The sequence below is a fragment of the Pleurodeles waltl genome, chromosome 7 (genome assembly GCF_031143425.1).
Source record: "Pleurodeles waltl isolate 20211129_DDA chromosome 7, aPleWal1.hap1.20221129, whole genome shotgun sequence".
Classification (NCBI taxonomy): Eukaryota; Metazoa; Chordata; class Amphibia; order Caudata; family Salamandridae; genus Pleurodeles; species Pleurodeles waltl.
This window is the reverse complement of record NC_090446.1, coordinates 1,442,764,077-1,442,787,463: the sequence shown is the minus strand read 5'-3', so window position 1 is coordinate 1,442,787,463 and position 23,387 is coordinate 1,442,764,077.

The window sequence follows — 23,387 nt, the reverse complement described above, 5'->3', positions numbered from 1 at the left end:
TTTTTGTTGGCTTTAGAACTTTGGGCCCTTTACCACTGCTAAGCAGTGCTAAACTGTATGTGCTCTCTCCCCTAAAACTTGGTATGATTGGCCTATATCTATTTGGCTTATTTAATTTAGCTGTAAGTACCTTGTCAAGTGGTGTACCATATACCCAGGGCCTGTAAATTAAATGTTACTTGTGGGCCTGCAGCGCAGATTGTGCCACCCACAGAAATAGCGCCTCAAACTTGTTTCAGCCTTGCCACTGCAGTGCCTGCACACACAGTTTACTGTCACATTGACTTGGTAAGTCAAACTACTTGCCATGGCCTAAACTCCCTTTTTACTATACCTAAGTCACCCCTAAGGTACGCCCTAGATAGCCATATGGACAGCGTGCTGTGGAGGTAACAGATAGGACATATATTATGATATGTTGCATATCCTAGTAGTGACAAACAGCCTATTTTGTTTTTCACTACTGTGAGTGCTGCTCCTCTCATAGGTTTACATTGGGAATTCGCTTAAATACGTCTGAGTGGTATTTTCTGGTTTGTGAGGAGTAGCGTGGTCATGTTTGGAATGATAGTGAAAAATCATGCGTACTTGTGTTGGTGGATTTTTTATTACTGTTTTAGAAATGCTACTTTTAGAAACAGGCATTTCTCTAAGCTTATAACTTTAATACTTTGCAGCCTGACTCCAGTGCAGGTCTAGGGCAGAGTGACAGCTCCACTTGGTGCATACGTTCTAGACAGCCCCCAAACAGGAGGGGCTGGGTGTGATAGAAGAGGCATCTGAATATTGATAGTTATCCTGGGCTGGGGAGAGGGAGGGCTGTTCACACCTTACATGTGAACAGGCTGTGTCCCGCCCTTACACAATGGTCTGATTACCCCCTACAGATGTCTGGGGACAAAGCTGGGTTGAACGGGTGTTGTGCTTCACTAGAAAGGGCTCTTTTGAAGTTACCCCTGAACAAAGCCATTTTTAAGTATAAGTAGCGGGGCTCTGACCACATGATTTTAGAGCACTTGTGGAACTGGGACTGAACGTCTGCCAGATGGACTGTTGGACTGCACAAAGGACTCATCTGGACTGCTCTCCTGTTGGTGGCTGCTACCTGCTTGGTGGGATAAAAATGACTCACTGGATGGCTTTTCTGTTGGCTGCCCTGGTGCCATCTGCTCTCTGACTCAGTATTACCAAAGGATTGCTGTTTTGGCAGGAAGAACCACTATTTGGTCTACTCGCCTTGTATGGTGGCCTGCTGGCACTATCTCCCTTTGGGTACCAACCCCTAGTGTTCTCCAGGGGTCTGCAAGGTGGCTCCTGCTCCCTCAGGATCCACCTCGCCAGTTTGATCCCCTGAGGTTGACAAAGCCAGCTTTCTGCAAAGCAGCACATGGGGAGTGCTGCCCTTTGCCCCTTGACTGCCTCGTTGGTCACAGCACAAGGAGAGTCCTTTATTTCCTGACTGTGAGGACTGAGGCAAGGAGGTGGGCTGGTGTGCTCCTTGTCCACCACCACATTGCTTTCCTTTTTCTCCTGCTGCACGTGGCATGAGTGGAGCGCATCCCACAGGACTCACCGCTAACCTCCGAGGTACATTAAACTTAAAATTTGTTGATTTCCCGCAGTGCACTCGGGCCGGGAACATCCTTTCTGGAGACACGTTGCCTAGGCAGCCAAGGGACCCCCTTTAGGACGTGTTGCCAACCACAGCTGCTTCTGCACTCCCTGTCGGGAGACCAGGAGATCGGGAGCCACGCAGGAACAGAAGCCTCACCTGCCCTTTGCTATGCTCATACGGCACCTCCGTCCAGAACCCGCCTCAGCACACCGCCCCCCAAAAAAGGGGAGGTGATGGGGCGTACGAAGGGGGTAGAGCGATGCCATTCTCTCTACCATGGGGAGCCTCCTTGCAAGACATGGAAGCTGGGCCACCAGAGTTCACTTTTGAATCTGCACAGGCCGGGGGCTCACCAGAGTTTCCCCAGGCACATTTCTTTCATACTCACCCGTTGACTGTGGGTCCTGATTGCTCCCATATCAGGAATTGACCTGCAACGGAGACCGCAGTTGCACTTTCCTCCATGGGATTACCTTATTTCAGGTCATCGGGGGGGCACAGACTGCCACGCCATAAAAGTGAGGATATGTTGTTTTATACCTTACTGTTAGAAATGGGGTTTTTGGTTGGCAGTCAGGTTGCCCTCTGTCCAAGCAAGAACCCTCACTCTAGTCAGGGTAAGTCACACACAATCCAAAATCAGCCTGTGCTCACCCTCCGGTAGCTTGGCACGAGCAGTCAGGCTTAACTTAGAAGGCAATGTGTAAAGCATTTGTGCAATAAATCATACAACACCATAGTATAACACCACAAAAATACACCACACAGTGTTTAGAAAAATATAGAATATTTATCTGGGTAATTGTAGGTCAAAACGATCAAAGTTGCAGTACGAATTTGTAAAGATATCACTGAAAAGTGATATTAAGTGTCTTTAAGTCTTTAAAAAGCAATAAAGTGTCTTTCAAGCACAGAGTACCTGGTTTCTGGTGGGAAATCTCCTCAGAGAGCCACAGGAGAAGAGATGCGTGGAAACAGGGGTGTGTGCGTCGATTTCTCCTCAGCACACACAGACTTGCGTCGTTCTTTTCCACGCGGGGAAGTCGGGCGTCGTTTTCCGGCGCGCAGACAGTCTCTTTTTGTGGATCACAGGGATTACCAGATGTCCCGGGTCTGTGCGTGGATTCTCCTGCTTATTTTCCGGCTGCGCGTCGTTCTGCGGGGCTGCGCGTCGAAGTTTCGATCTCACGGTAGGCGTCGATTTCTCCTTGGAAGTCGGGCGGCGTTGTCCTTGCGAGGCCGTGCGTCGAAATTTTGGTCTCACGGCAGGCGTCGCGTCGATTTCTCCTTGGAAGTCGGGCGGCGTTGTCCTTGCGAGGCCGTGCGTCAAAGTTTCGCACTCACGGTAGGCGTCGCGTCGATTTCTCCTGGAAAGTCGGGCGGCTTTGTCCTTGCGAGGTTGTGCGTCGAAGTCTCGATCGTCCCGAGGGCGTCGCGTTGATCAGCGTCGGTGTGCGGCGTTTTTCTCGCCGCGAAACAAGCTGTGCGTCGAAATTTTCGGCGCAAGGAGCGTCCAAGTGAAAGGAAGAAGTCTTTTTGGTCCTGAGACTTCAAGGAACAGGAGGCAAGCTCTATCCAAGCCCTTGGAGAGCACTTTCACAGCCAGACAAGAGTTCAGCAAGGCAGCAGGGCAACAGCAAGACAGCAGTCCTTTGTAGAAAGCAGACAGGTGAGTCCTTTGAGCAGCCAGGCAGTTCTTCTTGGCAGGATGTAGTTTCTGGTTCAGGTTTCTTCTCCAGCAAGTGTCTGATGAGGTAGGGCAGAGGCCCTGTTTTATACTAAGTTGTGCCTTTGAAGTGGGGGTGACTTCAAAGAGTCTCTAAGAAGTGCACCAAGTTCCCTTGCAGCTCAATCCTGTCTGCCAGAGTCCCAGTAGGGGGTGTGGCAGTCCTTTGTGTGAGGGCAGGCCCTCCACCCTCCCAGCCCAGGAAGACCCATTCAAAATGCAGATGTATGCAAGTGAGGCTGAGTACCCTGTGTTTGGGGTGTGTCTGAGTGAATGCACAAGGAGCTGTCAACTAAACCTAGCCAGACGTGGATTGAAGGGCACAACAAGATTTTAGTGCAAAGAAATGCTCACTTTCTAAAAGTGGCATTTCTAGAATAGTAATATTAAATCCGACTTCACCAGTCAGCAGGATTTTGTATTACCATTCTGGCCATACTAAATATGACCTTCCTGCTCCTTTCAGATCAGCAGCTGCCACTTCAACAGTGTATGAGGGCAGCCCCAATGTTAGCCTATGAAAGGAGCAGGCCTCACAGTAGTGTAAAAACGAATTTAGGAGTTTCACAGTACCAGGACATATAACTACACAGGTACATGTCCTGCCTTTTACCTACACCGCACCCTGCTCTAGGGGTTACCTAGGGCACACATTAGGGATGACTTATATGTAGTAAAAGGGGAGTTCTAGGCTTGGCAAGTACTTTTAAATGCCAAGTCGAAGTGGCAGTGAAACTGCACACACAGGCCTTGCAATGGCAGGCCCGAGACAGGGTTAAGGGGCTACTGAGGTGGGTGGCACAACCAGTGCTGCAGGCCCACTAGTAGCATTTAATCTACCAGCCCTAGGCACATGTAGTGCACTCTACCAGGGACTTACAAGTAAATTAAATAGTCAATCATGGATAAACCAATCAGTAGTACAATTTACCCAGAGAGCATATGCACTTTAGCACTGGTTAGCAGTGGTAAAGTGCCCAGAGGTCAAAAGCCAACAACAACAGGTCAGAAAAAATAGGAGGAAGGAGGCAAAAAGTTTGGGGATGTCCCTGTCAAAAAGCCAGGTCCAACATGACCCCCTACCAGCCTAAAGCCAGGGGAGAACAATCACTATCCTGATGTACTTCCCTGTTTGAGGCGACAGAACAAGGACCCAGGCCCACAACAGCAGGGGCATGCTCCAGTTCTTCGCCTTCCTGACTCCAATTGGATCACTCTGTCCATACTCTCAGGGCCCACTAAGCCAACCCATGGGGAACCTTTCTCCTTACCTGCGGATCCCATCTGTGCAGCACCTAACCTTACTTTGCTCACAGATGTATCCCAGGAGCAGGATAGTACCACCATGACCAACACAGTGGTGTTGCCCACTCTACCCCTGGGGTGTGACACTTGTCCTCTCCCCAGGGATAACTCTGTCCACCCGGACAGCAATCCACAGTGATTACTGACAGCTGCCAGGGATGAGAGCCAGGCCCCAGGCCTCTCAAAGCTCTCCAACCACTGTGGCTGTGGAGAGTGGGGGGCGGTAGCCCCAGGTGCTGGGCACCCTTTAACCACTCTCCCTTCCACCAGGTCAGGGATGACAGCCTGAACCTGGTCCTCCCCTCTGGGGCTTTGTACCCTCCCTCCTGGAGCGGTACCCCCAGAGTCCAACATGGTCAGGGTGCTTACAGAAGTCACCCCGTACCATTCCTCCACCAGTGCAGGGCTGTTAACCTGCAACTGGCCCTCCAACCTGGGGCCTGTACCTTCAGGTTGGACTAAGGCCCGGGGTGAGGCTTCCCTCCCCCTGCCCTCCCTTCTGGGGTCCAGCACCCTCCAACTAGGAGTGGCCTCCTCAGAAGACAACATGGTAGGGGCACTGTTATCAGTAGCCCCTCCCTCCAGGTCCGGGGGGACACCCTGAACCTGGTCTTCCAGCCGAGGGTCTGTACCCTCAGACTGGATCACTGCCTGGCAAACCAGGACTTCCTGGGAGGCACACCTACCCCCCACCAGGTCAGAGTTTAACCTCTGCACCTGCCCATTCAACTCAGAGTCACCACCCTGAAGTTGAACAATTGCCTGGCACGCCAGGACTTCCTGGAGGGCACACTGATCCTCCACCAGGTCAGAGTTTAACCTCTGCACCTGACCATTCAACTCAGAGTCACCACCCTGAAGTTGAACAATTGCCTGGCACGCCAGGACTTCCTGGAGGGCACACTGACCCTCCACCAGGTCAGAGTTTAACCTCTGAACTTGGCCATTCAACTCAGAGTCATCACCCTGAAGTTGAACAATTGCCTGGCACACCAGGACTTCCTGGAGGGCACACTGACCCTCCACCAGGTCAGAGTTTAACCTCTGAACTGGGCCATTCAACTCAGAGTCACCACCCTGAAGTTGAACAATTGCCTGGCGCACCAGGACTTTCTGGGAGGCACACCTACCTCCCACCAGGTCAGAGTTTAACCTCTGAACCTGGTCATCCAACCCAGAGTCAACACCCTGAGGTTGGACAATTGCCTGGCACAGCAGGGCTTCTTGGGAGGCACACCTACCTCCCACCAGGTCAGAGTTTAACCTCTGAACCTGGGTATCCAACCCAGAGTCACCACCCTGAGGTTGAACAATTGCCTGGCACGCCAGGACTTTCTGGGGGGCACACCTACCCCCCACCAGGTCAGAGTTTAACCTCTGAACCCGGTTATCCAACCCAGAGTCAGCACTCTGAGGTGGAACAATTGCCTGGCACGCCAGGACTTTCTGGAGGGCACACTGACCCTCCACCAGGTCAGAGTTTAACCTCTGAACTGGGCCATTCAACTCAGAGTCACCACCCTGAAGTTGAACAATCGCCTGGCACAGCAGGACTTCTTGGGAGGCACACCTACCTCCCACCCGGTTAGAGTTTGACCTCTTCACCTGGTAAGCCAACCCAGAGTCACCACCCTGAGGTTGAACCATTGCCTGGCATTCCAGGACTTTCTGGGGGGCACATCTACCCCCCACCAGGTCAAAGTTTAACCTCTGAACCTGGTTATCCAACCCAGAGTCACCACCCTGAGGTTGAATCTTTGCCTGGCATGCCAGGACTTCCTGGGGGGCACTCTCACCCCCCACAAGGGACACACCGTCCCCAAGGGCCACACAAGAGTCTGGTTGGCGCAGGTCTCCCGACCTCTGCCCATCTGGCAGAGTCTGGGTTTCCCCCAAACCAGAAACGGTCTCACCTGGGTCATTCCTGGGGGGCTCTGCTCTCAGAGCTGACCCCTGACTTTCAAGATCCTCCACTGGGGTCTGCCACCCCCTCTCAACCCTATGTCTGGACTTCTGCACCCCCTCACTAGGAGTGGTACTGCCAGACACCAGAACTGTTGGGATGCTGTCTACAGTCATCCCCCCAAGTTCTTCTGACACTGCGGGGCTTCCCTCAAAAGGTGGCCCTACGGTACAGGTTAGGCTCTGAGACCTACCTGGGACACTACAATCCTCTCCCACCTCACTTGGTCGGGAACCACCTAGACCACTCCCTTCAGGAGCACCCCCAAATGCCTCTTCAGACTCTCTGGTACTCACCCAAAAGTCTGCCTCCACTGTAAGTTCCCTGGGGTCAGAGAACTCACACTCCACCTGGTGTTGGCGTAGCTCTGGAAAATAAGGACCAGACATATGCTCTCCAGCAATTACATCACTCTGCCCTTCACATGTATTAACCACAGTACCCTTCACCCAACCACCCAGTAACTCAGCCTTGAAAAAGCACTCTATGTCACCCTCTTGAGACTGGTGAGACAGTATCTGCCTGTCCCTGACACTCAACCCATACTCTTCTGGGATGTCTCTACACTCTATATCCAGGACGTCCACCAGGGGGGAACCCTTTTCTCTGTCACTCTCTGCTAGAGTCAGTAAAGTGTCCCTCCCCCCAGTAGGAATATGACTCCCTTTGCCAGTTCCCCAATCCTTCTCAGGGACCCTGTACATAACGGGAACTACCTCATACTCTTGAACCACTTGGGGTGTGTCAACTCCCTTCTTCAAGTTGGGCACCACATCTCTGGGCTTGTGCCCTTCTTCAGCAGTACTGGATGCAAGATTTTTGCTGCCACCATCTGAACTGGACTCAGCCCTTCCGGCCTCCAGTTTCAGCTCTTTACAGCTCAGCTCTTGAGCTGCAATCTTTTCTTCTTCCCGGGCTAAGAGTCTTTTTGCCTCAACCTCTGCAAGATACTCCTCTAATTGTTGCTCCTGTCGCCTTTGACTTCGGAGCCATTCATCTATTTCTGGGTCACTGTCCAACTCTGAGTAGCCTTCCTCCTCATCTGAGTAGTCTTCCTCCTCATCTGAGGGGTACTTAGTCATTTGGTTTCTTGCTGTCTCTCTCTCTGCCCATCTTTCCTCCCCCCAGACTATGTAGTGATGGAGCATCTCCGCTTTAGTAGATCTCCTTGCTACAGGAAGGCCCCATTGTCTGCAAAGCTTCCTTAGGTCAGCCTTAGTGAGGTGGTCAGTACGAACAAAGAATGAGTAGGTAAGCAATCCCATTCTGATAAGATCTTACTAGCAAAAACCAAAATCCAAAGTCCAAAATATCAATAGTATATCCAGGAGGACATCAGAGAACCAAAAGCCAAAAAAGATGAAAAATCAAGTTGACCTTCAACTGTGGGTAGGTAGTGAAATACTTAGCTACTGTATGTCACTGCACAAACACAAGTCCTATCCTCACCGCTGATCACCAATGTTAGAAATGGGGTTTTGGTTGGCAGTCAGGTTGCCCTCTGTCCAAGCAAGAACCCTCACTCTAGTCAGGGTAAGTCACACACAATCCAAAATCAGCCTGTGCTCACCCTCCGGTAGCTTGGCACGAGCAGTCAGGCTTAACTTAGAAGGCAATGTGTAAAGCATTTGTGCAATAAATCATACAACACCATAGTATAACACCACAAAAATACACCACACAGTGTTTAGAAAAATATAGAATATTTATCTGGGTAATTGTAGGTCAAAACGATCAAAGTTGCAGTACGAATTTGTAAAGATATCACTGAAAAGTGATATTAAGTGTCTTTAATTCTTTAAAAAGCAATAAAGTGTCTTTCAAGCACAGAGTACCTGGTTTCTGGTGGGAAATCTCCTCAGAGAGCCACAGGAGAAGAGATGCGTGGAAACAGGGGTGTGTGCGTCGATTTCTCCTCAGCACACACAGACTTGCGTCGTTCTTTTCCACGCGGGGAAGTCGGGCGTCGTTTTCCGGCGCGCAGACAGTCTCTTTTTGTGGATCGCGGGGATTACCAGATGTCCCGGGTCTGTGCGTGGATTCTCCTGCTTATTTTCCGGCTGCGCGTCGTTCTGCGGGGCTGCGCGTCGAAGTTTCGATCTCACGGTAGGCGTCGCGTCGATTTCTCCTTGGAAGTCGGGCGGCGTTGTCCTTGCGAGGCCGTGCGTCGAAACTTTGGTCTCACGGCAGGCGTCGCGTCGATTTCTCCTTGGAAGTCGGGCGGCGTTGTCCTTGCGAGGCCGTGCGTCAAAGTTTCGCACTCACGGTAGGCGTCGCGTCGATTTCTCCTGGAAAGTCAGGCGGCTTTGTCCTTGCGAGGTTGTGCGTCGAAGTCTCGATCGTCCCGAGGGCGTCGCGTTGATCAGCGTCGGTGTGCGGCGTTTTTCTCGCCGCGAAACAAGCTGTGCGTCGAAATTTTCGGCGCACGGAGCGTCCAAGTGAAAGGAAGAAGTCTTTTTGGTCCTGAGACTTCAAGGAACAGGAGGCAAGCTCTATCCAAGCCCTTGGAGAGCACTTTCACAGCCAGACAAGAGTTCAGCAAGGCAGCAGGGCAACAGCAAGACAGCAGTCCTTTGTAGAAAGCAGACAGGTGAGTCCTTTGAGCAGCCAGGCAGTTCTTCTTGGCAGGATGTAGTTTCTGGTTCAGGTTTCTTCTCCAGCAAGTGTCTGATGAGGTAGGGCAGAGGCCCTGTTTTATACTAAGTTGTGCCTTTGAAGTGGGGGTGACTTCAAAGAGTCTCTAAGAAATGCACCAAGTTCCCTTGCAGCTCAATCCTGTCTGCCAGAGTCCCAGTAGGGGGTGTGGCAGTCCTTTGTGTGAGGGCAGGCCCTCCAACCTCCCAGCCCAGGAAGACCCATTCAAAATGCAGATGTATGCAAGTGAGGCTGAGTACCCTGTGTTTGGGGTGTGTCTGAGTGAATGCACAAGGAGCTGTCAACTAAACCTAGCCAGACGTGGATTGAAGGGCACAACAAGATTTTAGTGCAAAGAAATGCTCACTTTCTAAAAGTGGCATTTCTAGAATAGTAATATTAAATCCGACTTCACCAGTCAGCAGGATTTTGTATTACCATTCTGGCCATACTAAATATGACCTTCCTGCTCCTTTCAGATCAGCAGCTGCCACTTCAACAGTGTATGAGGGCAGCCCCAATGTTAGCCTATGAAAGGAGCAGGCCTCACAGTAGTGTAAAAACGAATTTAGGAGTTTCACACTACCAGGACATATAACTACACAGGTACATGTCCTGCCTTTTACCTACACCGCACCCTGCTCTAGGGGTTACCTAGGGCACACATTAGGAATGACTTATATGTAGTAAAAGGGGAGTTCTAGGCTTGGCAAGTACTTTTAAATGCCAAGTCGAAGTGGCAGTGAAACTGCACACACAGGCCTTGCAATGGCAGGCCCGAGACAGGGTTAAGGGGCTACTGAGGTGGGTGGCACAACCAGTGCTGCAGGCCCACTAGTAGCATTTAATCTACCAGCCCTAGGCACATGTAGTGCACTCTACCAGGGACTTACAAGTAAATTAAATAGTCAATCATGGATAAACCAATCAGTAGTACAATTTACCCAGAGAGCATATGCACTTTAGCACTGGTTAGCAGTGGTAAAGTGCCCAGAGGTCAAAAGCCAACAACAACAGGTCAGAAAAAATCGGAGGAAGGAGGCAAAAAGTTTGGGGATGTCCCTGTCAAAAAGCCAGGTCCAACACTTACATTATCAGGCAAGCGTCTGCTATGTCAGCAACTGCAGAATGTGCACAGTAATCATGCTTCATGTGTTGATGGTGCCACATAGGAGCTTATGTGTTCTATAACAATTTATGCCCTGTTAGTATTATATTTAGTGTTTGCCTCTGGCATTACCTAAGTTACAAGTACTATGTCAGTAGTTGCATAATATATACACTCCCTATGATTTATGTCGCTTTTTTATCTAATGAAGTATACATATAATACAGAAACCTATTTTCTTTTATATAATCCTGTGTGGAGTCTCTTTTGTGGTGTATTCATTGTGTCACTGGTGTGAGTTTGTTGCACAAACGCTTTACACATGACCTCTGGGGATAAGCCTGACTGCTCTGCGCCAAGCTACCGGGGGTGAGCACAGGTTATCTTTGGTGTGTAACTTACTTGCCCTCACTAGAGTGGTGTGTTCTGCCTGGCTTAGGTGCGTACCCTAACCAATCGGAAACTCAATTTCTAACATGACTGCCAAGGTGACAGTCATTTATAAAGCAATGGAAGGAACTGCCATTATGGTGATTCCTGTCACTGCCTTTTGCAGTTTGGTGCAGGCTCCACAACCAAGATGGAGTCCTGCACCAAACGTTTTTTCTTTTCTTTTCAAAAAGAAAGTCCAGCAACAGTATTTTGTTTTTGAAAATAAAAAAAGAAAATGCTTACTTCGGCATGGAATTCCTTTCCCCTGGCACGCAGAACATTCAGCAGTTTTCACTGCCCCTTACTGCCAGGATTTTCCAGGTGAAGATGGGTGACGGGTGGTGAAAACTGACCTCTAGTTCCGGACATCTAAATCAGGAGGGTGGAGTTACAGGTCTGTCTCTAACAGCCTTACCCCACAGGGCCACCGGAGCGGTTTAATCAAGGTGGAGATGGAGTAGTCTCCATGGTGATTAAACCTGTGGTCTGCCCACAGCTACATCAAACAGTGGTCTGTTATCTTGGAGGGGAAAGATACTCCACCACTGTTGCAGTGGAGTATCTACACCGTCATGATGTAAATCGGCCCCTAAGTCTAAAGGTAAAATTCCAAACGGGGTCGAACCTGGTTTCTGTAGCTGAACCGCACACCATAAAGGTCGGCCTCAAATCACCCCTAGGTTCTGGTCTACCATGACCAGTTAACCATGGTTGGCGTTTAATGCTCTTTGGTGTTAGTTTTTAATTCGAACTGTAAAAATTCATATTTATGGTTCCCCTTATTGGACCTTTGTCATTTTGGTGTCATCTTATTTATTAGTGCTGAGGGATTTGTACAGTTGTGTGTATAGTGGCACAGTGGTTGAAAAACAATGGACTGGAGTGCAGTCCAGAGTGTCTGTCCATGGTTTGGACTATTTGCACTCCTTCTCATCACCTTGTGTGTGGTTGGTCACCATCACTTATTTTGTCAGAAGTGGGGCTAATTTTTAAGACACTGATCCAGAGCAACAGAGAAAGGTAGAAAGAGAACAAAGTGAGGAAAGGTGAAGGGAAATAAAGATAGGAGAAGGGTGACAAAGTGACACAGGAAGGTTTCACCACAGTGAGAAAAAGAGACAACAAATGTAATGTGATGAAAAAAGAGACTGAAGTGGAGTAAAGACTGAGCACCTTTGGTAGTTGGAAAACCTGGCATTTGGCAATGTGGGCTATTGGCTCCTAAGAAAAACTGCACTTATTTATATATTAAGCACTGAAATTGCTCATGGAAATTAATGATGTATAACACTTACCAGCATAAAACAAAGATGCCAGTTAAAAGGATTACACCAATGATTACAGCAACGGTTATACCAGCGATTGCTCCTTTTTCTAGCCCTACAAAAACAAAGTGCGAACTGTTCTTAAGTTACTGCATTATTCATGCCGACACATGCATAGTATTGCATTGTTTTACAGCATAGCACTGAGTTTTAAACTTGTTTCTTTGTCAGATGAACAAAGCATTCTTAGGGCCTGTTTGCGAGTATGAGTGGGATTTATTGCAGAAGATGAATAAGGATACAATGGGGTACGTTAGTTATTGCATACAATAAATACCACCCATTACAAGTTGTTGGGGAATGACATGTGAACATTGGTGTTTAACGCTCCAAACTCCACATGACACAGTAAGGTTCCTTTCTTAAATGTTGTCAGGTTTGACTTGCAGAAGTTTAATGAAGGTTGAGTTATTTAACACATCCGATAATTATCGGATGCGTTAAATACATAAAAACTCATAATTCCAACCTGTACTCAAAGGTGGTAATTAACCGCCCAACTCATAATCAGGCCCTTAGTATGGGACTCTTTCTTAAAATGTTTTTGCAAACTTGTGCCTATCTTGCTTATAAAGAAGTGTGCTGCATTTTGCCTTCCCCTTAGGCATGGCCCATTACTGATAAATGCTTCACCGCAGACCATTTGCTTTCCTTACCTCCTCATTCAGCCTCTGCTGTGCAAGGCTAAAGATCAGTGTTGTGGTCTTTTTTCCATACAGGGGCTGGTCGCAGGACTTGAGAGAAGGACCTCCCTAAATTATCAAATCCTAGAACATGTTGCAAAATTATGCACAAAGGATCCAACTTTTAAATATTTATGTTTGTATTTTTGACAGTATTTTCGTGGATGCTCTACTCCTAGAGGCAGAAGGGGGAAGCTAGATATATGGACTAAAGGTATGTACAGTGATTTCCAAATGCTAAAGAAGAAATAACATGAGTGTCGGCTGATAGACAAATGTTTACATATATATATATATGATTTAAGTGCAGGTGGAAAACAGGTGGTGCGAGGGACACTTCAGAGATTTTTTCATTTTTTTCCTGAAAGTCAGTTGCGTCTGTGGTACTCGGAGATGAAGAGTGAGGACATTCCTGAGACTGAGGATGTTTTTTCTTTTCATTAGTAATTCAGTTTAAACGGGTGGAGGTGTTACAGGAGTAGACAGAAAATAATGCACAATTGCCACTATGTGAGTTTTTTATCCTTGTACCTTCTGAATATTAGGACTTTGGTCTTTTCATGATTGATCTGCAACTGATTGTCCTTGTTAAAGTTATTGAGGGCATTTAGAGCTCACTGTAACCCAGTTTCGTACAGTCCATTATCACGATGTCGTCTGCATACTGAATGATTTGGAGTCTTGTGGGGCCCAACTTCGGTAGAACCAAACAGCTACCTTTTAAGTATTTCTCCAAATCTGCAGTATACAGGTTAAACAGTAGCAGGGCCAAGACACAACGCTGCTTTAGGCCTCTGTTCGTTTCTATTTTCCGTGATAGTGACGTGGGCCCGGTTCGCACCCGGACACAGGTACTGGAATAGAGTGAGGTGATGGCTTTTAGGAGGTGTGCCGGAATACCCCAGAGTGATAACTTTTTCCACCGGGTATTGCGATTGACTGTGTAGAAGGCCGCGCTGTAATCAACAAAACAGCAAAATAACGGCTGGCGACCATAGTTGACTGCCTGCTGCTGTAGGTATCCAAGTACCACAATGTTGTCCACTGTTGAGGCCCCTGCTCTGAAGCCAGATTGAAAGAATGGCTAGATTTGGCACTCTTCTACCCAGACTTCCAGCTAATCCAGCAGTAGTCGGGCATACATTTTGGCCTCCACATCCAGGAGGGCAATTAGTCGGTAGTTTGTTGGTAGGGAACAGTATGGAACCTCTCCAGGACTACAGGACTGTGGTTAGGTAATACGCATTATTGAAGAGGTTTATCAGCTTCTCTGCCCAGGCCGATGGGGCACATTTGAACAATGTAGCAGGTAAATCACTGGGTCCCGGAGCCCCGTCCTTCCTAGTCCTTTTTATGACGTTCTCAGTCATTGTCTTAGAAAAGGGGGTTACTGTTGTTAGCGAGAGATTGTCGCTTTGGGTGGGTCAGCGTGTACTGAACACTGTCCACTGCTGTTGCTGGCAAGACTTAAGGATGAGTCGGTGTATGGGGTGGTTACATGCAAAACCCATGCATGGTCTCTATTGCTTTATGGTTATTTCAGTTTGTTTACATAGTCCCAGAAGCGGGCGTGTTTGGGGTCTTTGAAAAGCTGGAATAGGGTATCCCATTCCTTCCTGTCTTTTTCCCCCTTATGCTCCCATACCAGTTTCTTAAGGGAACTTCTGCTGTTTGATACCTGCACCGTTGTATCTGGTGTGGGCTTTTGCTTATGTCTGCGTAGGGCTCTGCGGAGTGCCCGCCTTTTTCCAAGCAGGTTGTTGTCCATGTATGTTTTTTGTGTCTCTTTGGGCCGGGAGGGTGGCATGAGTATGTCGCAAATTGCCCAGCAGCGGCTTGTGCATATCGTCCACCATCTTTGTCCACCATTCTAGGGATGTGGTTGGTGCCTGGGGCTGGGCACTTAGCCATAGGGTTATTTTGGATGCATCTTCAGGTCTCCATTTTATTCTTCTCACCAGATTAACTTGCTCTGTGCCCGCTGAAACCCCTACCACCACCTGCTGTTGAGCTGCTTGAGCTTGAAGTTCAATTGTACATTTCAGTGGATTGTGGTCGCTCTCCGTCCTCTCGGTAATTTCAAAGTGGCTGATGCTCTGCTTGAGCTTTTCCGATAGATAGATGTAATCGATGGTAGAGCCACCCGTAAATGGAGGAAGGAGGCACCCAATCCGATTGTCCCTTTGCTCCTGTCGGGCTGACAAAAGACTAAAGGTTGTGAAGAAATTTTGTAATAGCTGACGGCCTCTGTCCAAAGGGGCGTCCTCTGTGTTTGCATCAAGCCCTTGTATGTTAAAATCACCCATCATAATTATATTGTGGCCGGGGTGTCTGAAGATGACCATTTCCAAGCTTTTCAGGAGTTCAAGAATTAATTCTGCTTTAAATTTGCTTGGCGCATATATGTAGCAGTTAATTAATATGAGATCCACTTTTTGCTGGTCAATGGTCACACCACTAATTGTTATTACTTGGGCCATTTTGCTCTCGATGTTGATCTCAGTAGTTACCAGGTGAACCGCGTGGTTAATGAAGATGTATAATCCGCCAGACGGTCGACCAACAATGCTGGGGCGCGTGGCTGACTGGAAGATTTCGTAAAAGCCTGGCAATAGAGAAGGAGCACATTCCCAGGTTTCTTGCATGCAAACAATGTCATTGGAGTATAGATAGGACGTAGCGGCACCGGATCTGCAGATGCTCCTGACGCTTGCCACATTCCATGACAGAAATGACAGAGTTTTCTGTGCTTGTGTAGGGTGGTGCTCCGTGATCCCCATGGTGCTAGGGCCGATACCTTGGATCATCCTGATCCCTCTGCTTGCTTTGTGGACGTGTTTGGGTAACCATGTGAACTTCTCCTCTGTTTTGAGCGCAGACTATGGGTATGGTCTGTGGCACCACAGTTGTGTTAATCGCATGATTCTGCCCGCCCACCTGAGCCTCTTAAAACCGATTTCCACTCTAGTGAGGGGGCAGTGTTTAAGAGGATGTATTGATACTTATCAGGTGGGGGGATGTGTAGTTTGATGTCCCAGTCTGCAAACCGCTCCCTTGCTTCCCAGACTGCTGTCCTCTGTCCCGACGTTTTCCAAGATTCCATTCAGTGCCAGGGGCACAAACCTTACCCATTCCATATCTTCCGAGGTAATATGCCTGAGAGAGGGAATTCGAGTAAATAGACGCAATAAATTCCCTCTGTTTAGAGTATCTATGCGTCCTTTTGAGGTGAAATGTGGAATAAACATGAGGTCCAAAGAATCCTGCTCCACAGGGTCTAATGTGGCTTGGCCCACTGGCAGTGCTTCTGAGCCTACCCAGTGGGTGGGACCTCCCCCGTTAAGGGCATAGTGAATTGAGTTTACCGCTGAGGCAATAATTTGGGCTGTTTCTGTGGGTTGAAATGGTTGTGCCCTCCTTGTGGCCATTTGCCGCTCTTGGTAGTTGGTCTGTGTGTTATGTGACCTGGTATTCTCCCTTGCCCCTTCTGTGGAGATACAATCTATTATGGGCTTTGCCAAAAATGTTATCGGGGAGGGCCTTGCGTGTTGAGTCTTTTGATCCTTAAAGGAAGGCTGGGCCCCTGGGCTAGTGTATAAGGCGAGTGGGCCACTATTCCTGTTAGCTGAGGTCGCGCCCGACCCGATTATTTTACCTGCGTCGAGGCCCCTGGAGGTCAGCGTTATTTGCGATACTGTTTGATCTTGTAATTGAGCCTCGGGAGAAGACTGCGGTAAGGGAGATGAGACTTTCCCTTCCCCGTGTTGGAGGGCCATCACTAGTTCTTGTTGCTGGGCTATAGGTGAGGTCAGTCCCTGAAACATTTGGAAGTACTTCACAATGCCCTTGGTTTCTGTTGCTTCTGAGCCATTGCTTATTTTGTGCCCTTTGACTGATCTGACTTGGGTCCTGTGTTTCCTGGCTTGTTTTTTTCATTTCTTTCTTGCTTTCTTTGTGAGGGCTGTCAATGGCTCTTGAGTGGACTTGATGGGGTGGGTGCATGATAGTGTGGGTTCGCCGAGAGTTGTAATCACATCTTCGGCAGTGATTGCCAATTGTTCGCCTGGGCTGAGTATGGTGCCCAAGGGGAGACCGTCTGCCCCAAGGTCTTGAAACAGAGGGCTACTTGTGTTTGTTCTCACCATGGCGATCTTTTGGCCTTGAATGTGGGCTGTTTGGGCGAGGTCACCCCTTTGGTGGGGCAAGGTGGATTTTGTAGCCTTGTCGGTGCTTGGTGTTGGCTTGACTGCTTCCACTGATTCTCGCAGAATGATCGGTAGGTCACATAACTTTTCAAGGATCGGAGAGGATGGACATTGAGGTCCCTTCGTTGTAGTAGCAAGGAGCTTCTCGATATTAGTTACCTTTGTTCTGACATCCAGCAGATATGTGGCCAGCAACTGAAATAGGTCCAGTTGGAGCTCCATCTTGTTTGACTGACGTATGAATGCCCTGGCCATGATGTCCAGGGAGGCTCTGATGGCCGCCAGCTCTCGTGCGTTTGTGGGGCACTCATGAGTTGTGATAACTGATGGGCCATCTCCATCCTCGTCCTTTTCATAGTGTTTTGTTGCTGTTGCTGTTACTTCTGTTAATGTTGTAGTAAGAGAGAGAGTTCTGTTAATCTGCTCCTCTAGGTTATTGAGGAACTGCTCGGATAGTGCCCCTAGTCACTGTTGTCAAAAAACTCCTCCTCAACACACACAGTTCCTCATTAGGAGTTTGGTGGGCTGAAAAGGCTGCCCTCCAAACTCCCACAGGTCAGGAGGCCGCCAGTGTGGCTGCCTTCCCGCTGGCCCTATTATGTGTTTCCCACTGGGCCAGCAGATGGAAACACAGTTTCCATCCGCACACACACAGCAACATTGACGCTGGCTCATAAAAGAACCTGCAGCAATGCTGTTGTGCGTCGGGTGCACCAGCACCCATCGTGCAAATCACTGTCTGTAAAGGGGGGGCCCCCACACTGCTAATGCCAAGTGCAAGGGTAGTGCAAGGGCACTCCTGTGGCCCCCACTACCTCATCTCCACCAGCATTTGGAGGTGAAACCGGCATGTTAATGCCGGCAGAGAGAGGGGTCGTAATCCCCAGGGTAGCGCTGCTTGCAGCGCTGCCCTGGCAGGTTGGGATCGCTGGCACCACCAGGCCGTCTGGCGGCCGAAATGTGGCGGTGCAGCTGTCCAACCATGGCACTTTTGACGATGACCCTGGCAGTCTGGTGATCGCCAGGGTCATAATGAGGCCCTCAGTCTCTGCCTCCGTCTCCTTGTGGTACAATGTTTTCCCTTGAGAATGTAGTCCTTCTTCACTGTCAATTGTCATTGACTCCAGTTCCCTTGAAGATGTAGTCCTTCTTCTTTGTTTGTTGACCTCTGACATGAGACTTCACTCTAAGCACCTTAACCTATCCATGACACCGTAACAATCATAATTGCTGCAGCAACTTATCCTGTGAGCTGTTTTTTCCTTGTAGTTGGGATGTCAGATGTTAGACCTAAATGCTTGCCCGACTCTGCATCAGTTGCGCACCAGCTCGAGACACAGTGAGCAGTTCCCTCCTCAGGGCTTACAGCCTCGCGCAGGCTCGTAACACGATGAGCAGCTCCCTCCTCATCACTTGCAGCCTTGTGCCCAGAGGGAATACACCCGCACGTAACACTTCGGCATAGCAAAAATGCAGCAGATGTACATGTAGCCCCGCACAGCTGATCCTTGAGATCACTGTACCACTTGTGGCCCCGTGTATTATCAACAGCCAGCGAGGCCAGTATTTCAAAGTATAATGGGCTCCTAACTTTTACCTTACGTCATGACCAAATATTCTGGACTCCTATACACGCTGTGCTTCTAAGCTCACAAAACTCACCTCTGCAAATTTCTCTGTCTTCCTGCCCGTCACCCACAATGCTACTGCTGTCCCCGCAAAGACAACTAGATGGGCTTGCATCGCTGTTCACTGCTCTTCCTCACTCTTTCCCACTTTAAACACTGGATCCCATCCTTTTTACCATTTTTGAAAGCCAAACACAGATTTATTGAAGAAAGATGAATTTATTGCAGAGCTACAGTTAACCAAGTACAATCCCAGGCAGGATTCCTAGCATTCAAGAACCCAAGATTAGAACCCTAACCCAGAGAGATCTATCAATACCAGAAAGTCCCCTTAACCACTGAGTGTATTATGCAACAGTAAGTAGATAAAATACAATATTTGACTAGGATCACACAGTTTGAGATGAGTTCATGGGTCAAGCACATTACAGTTAGGTCGAGTAGAATATTCAAGTCACAAGACCTGCTACATTTAACATTTTTTGTGGCCTGCCACCCATAGCCACAACCACCCTCACACAGCACCACCCCAATCCCTGATCAGCTCCCTCCTCAAAACCCGCTTGCTTGTCAGACATGACATCGAAGTCTGGTACCTCCTACAGTACCACTTCCTAGACCTACCCTTCCTGATCAAAATCTGGCTCAACCTGACATCAGCCCTGTTTATTAGGTGCAGTTTGCATTTTTTTAAATGACGTGATTACGGGGTCGGCTTTTACACACAGTGTTCCAATTTGAGTGTTCCAGGCTAGAGTGGCATTTGAGTCCGAGCACTACATATTAGGCCTGTTTCAGGATGGTTCTTATCTATAGATTTAGGGACTACAGTAGTAACCCCCACCATGGATCTGGGTGTAGGGGTAGTCCCGGCTTCTGGGGGTGTAGGAGGTGATTGGGGACTCTGGAAAATTCTCACACTTGCCATTGGCAGAGCAGATTTTCCACGAGGGTGTAGTGTGGTCAGTTTTACGTATCCTTTGTGCATTAGCTTCAGGCTTTAGACCTTTGTGCATTTTGCCCTGGATGTATTTTATTCCTTTGCTCGTAGCTTAGAGCCTTCATGCACTTTGCTCTAAATGCTGTTTATTCGGCTTCGTACTGTTATTTTTCAAATAGCCAGTTCTACGGTCTTGTTTTATATTTCATATCACACTGTTTAGCCTACTTCAGCACTGGAGTTCTCCATAACACATTACTCTGTGCTTCAGTCAAGGATACAGTCTGGTACATTGCCGATAGACGTGGTAGGAGTTTAGTCTTTGGCATTCCTGCGTAGGGACATTTTGTGATCACGCTGACATGTTAGTTATAAAAACACTTCCTTGTCCCAATACACGCAAGAGGGAGATTCCGACCAGGGAACCACAACTAGATGCTGACTGCCTCGTTGCTGATGCTGAACCAGATCACAGGCCTTTGCTCAGGTATGAGGGCTTATGTCTCCCGAGGGATACAGAAAGGCAAGTTAGTAGCTTAACATGCTGTGCTCGAAGTAGAAATTGTTAAACACCATGATAGCGTTATTCTTATGTTTCACTCTCCTCATGACTATTTCAAACCTATTGTGTTGTATGGTTCTGGTTATTGCGGCTCACGCCTTATTATCTAAAAAGCAGTCGTTTTATTAAAACATTATATAAAACTTATACTGCCTTTGTCATTTATATATGAGATCATACTGTAAATGAGAGAGTTGGTTTGGATCTGAGTGACCACGACTTCCCTGAGAAGTTCCAAAGATGTCATGCGCTCGGCTGCCTAATCATCTCCTCCTTTTTGGAGAAATGAGACACTGCTAGTTAGCCGGAGCAAAACCGGATTTAGGGTGACAGTGGTCCTTCCAAGTGGGTCAGACTCAGTCCCCCACACCGTGAACGATCCTGCTGCCTAGAAATCCAGTAGTCTCATTTAGGATAATGAGAGCCCACGCGACAAGGGAACCCACCAGAGCCATTCTTATTCCAGTTTGTTTTCTGACATTGGCACAGGCCAGAGACCACTGGAAGGGTGGAGTGGGAGGGTACCCAGAAGTAGTTGACCCCCCAGGGGTTCCTGCCAGGAGAGCAGGTTTTCCCACAGTGGGTGTCCGAGAATATTGCAGTTCACTTGATCCTCATTGGTTATCTGGTGGGAGGGGGAGCTAGTCAAGGGTGGTCCATATTGGTGGGTGGCCCTGTGGAGGGATGATTCCCAAAAATGAAGGTATAGTGGCTGACCCTGGGGAGATCTGGAGGGGCTCCCTGGATCACAGATGGATTAGTGGTAGACCCTAAGAAGTTAGATGATGGCCCAAGAACAGTGTAGGATGGCATCCTAGGACTGTTTATCCTGTACCTGAAGTGGCGACTGGGGGAATGCTCCACTGAATGTCCAATCAAGTAAGTCCTGTGGGGTCTGATCCCAGAACTGAGGGTGGAGGCCCTGTAGCTGGTGGGTGCAGCCCCAAGTGTGATGTGAGTGTGTGCACGAGGCTCTGCCCTAAGCAACCCCCTGCCAGGACCATTGCTAATGTAGAAGCCTTGGGATGGATGCCCTGAGGCCCCTCGAAGACCTGGCTTGCCAGGCACTGATTTGAATGCTGAGTGCACCCCCAGGATGATTTGATGGTGCAGATGGCAGGTGCCCCAGCAGTGGCTAGAACTAGCTGGCCAGGTGAACTTTATCATAGGTGAAGGGTCCCTGTACTTCAGTCTGGGATCGTGGTGGCACTTCTTTATGGTGGGTTGCTTTGAGCTGCTCCACAAGAAGTTGACGAGGACTATACCCATCAGCCTTCTGTTGGGTGGAATTTGGGTGTACCAGTGGGGTGGATACCCATGGCAAGGGTGTGCAGAAAGGTGGGTGTGTCCGTAGTGGTAGTACCAGTTTGCCAAGTTGGCCCTACCCAGAAGGAGGGGACCCTATGCTTGGGATTGTGTTAGCCACTTCTGTTGGGGAGGTTTGCTTAGGCTATCAAACGGGCAACTGTCAAGGACTGAACCTGAAAGTACATTTGCTTTGGTATGTGTGTATTAATTCTCCAAGTGGCCAGAGCCTGCTTTTCTTAAGGAGGTAAAGACAGCTAATGTGATTTATTTGCATACAAATATTCAGATGACGAGTTTGTGTGGAGATGATTGTTTCAGATAATAGTTTGCAATTTGCTGGAGAGGACTTTGATGATTTCCTTAAGGAGGAGGGAATTAAACACTTTAGAACTACAGTTTATAATCTTTGTGAAATCGGTCTAGTTGAACGTTCAACAGAGTGTTGGGAGAGGACATACAGTTGACACTGGGACAGGGCCTGAATTGGAAAAAAAACAGTGAGGAACATTTTGTGGTGCGTTTCAGGTGTGTCAGTCTGGGGTGCTGCCCTAGATCCCTCAGAAGCCTTGGTTCACCAGCAAGAACTCAGTAGGTGGGATCAGCCTTCTGCAGAACCATGTCCCATTCCAGAACTGGGGAAAATTATTTTTTCTTGTTGAAGAGAAAGGTGGCATGTACTGCTGCAGTTCCTACCCAGATGAAAAGGACTTCACAGGTGGCACTTGAAAAAGGGGCATTCAAAAATGGAATGGAAGAATATCAGTGTAATTATGCACACAAACACAATACAGGGTTTAAAATAAAAGTGTTCCAGAAAGGTGAAAGGGTGAGAGTATTTGTTGGAGGGCACATCAGAAAGGGAGGTTTTAAGTGGTCTAATCCACTGAGAGTGTGTGAAAGTAAGGATTGTGTGGTACATCTGGAGGATGGGAAGTTTTGGAATGTAAGAAAGGTGACAACGTTCCATGCCTCAGAGCCATAAATGTGGGACACAATTGAAAAGCCTATTTCAAATTCCGGATCCAATTGAGGTGTAGATGTTCATCTACAGAAGGAAGGATATGAGCCTTCTGATCTGTGTTTGCTGGTTTTATGACCCTGCAAGCTTTACCACTGCTAGCCAGTAGTACTAAAGTGCTTGTGCTCTCTCCCCTAAATATGGTAACATTGGCTCATACCCAATTGGCATATTTAATTTACCTGTAAGTCCCTACTGAAGTGCATTAGAAGTGCTCAGAACCTTTAAATTAAATTCACTGATTGTGCCACCCACCTAAGTAGCCCCTTAACCATGTCCCACGTCTGCCATTGCTAGGCATGTGTGTGCAGTTATAGAGCCACGTCGACTTCACATTTAAAAGTACTTGTCAAGCCCTAAATTCCCCTTTTATTACACATAGGCCCTCATTCTGACCTTGGCGGTCGGCGGAGAGGCGGCGGTCGGACCGCGAACAGACCGGCGGTATTAAAAATGGCATTCTGACCGCGGCGGTCACCGCCGCGTCCGACCGCCACTTCCCCACTCGGACAGCCACGGCGGTCATGACCGACGGGCTGGAGTCTGCGCACTCCGGTCCGGCGGTCGACCCAAGACCGCCAACGGTATCATGACCCTGCTTACCGCCGCGGTTTCTGGCGTTCGGGAACCGCCATGCGAACCATGCGGTAGGCACTATCGGGGCCAGGGAATTCCTTCCCTGGCACTGATAGGGGTCTCCCCCACCCCCCACTGCCCCCCCGAGTCCTCCCCCCACACCCTCCACCCCCCTGCCACCCCCCAGAGGTGGTACGAACCCCCTCCCCACCCCCACCCCGACATGCACATACACGCACCCGACATGCACACACCCCCAACATGCACATATACACACCCCCTACACACACACATACACAACGGGGACACATACCCGCACACATACATGCCGACATGCGCACCCGCCGAACTACACACAT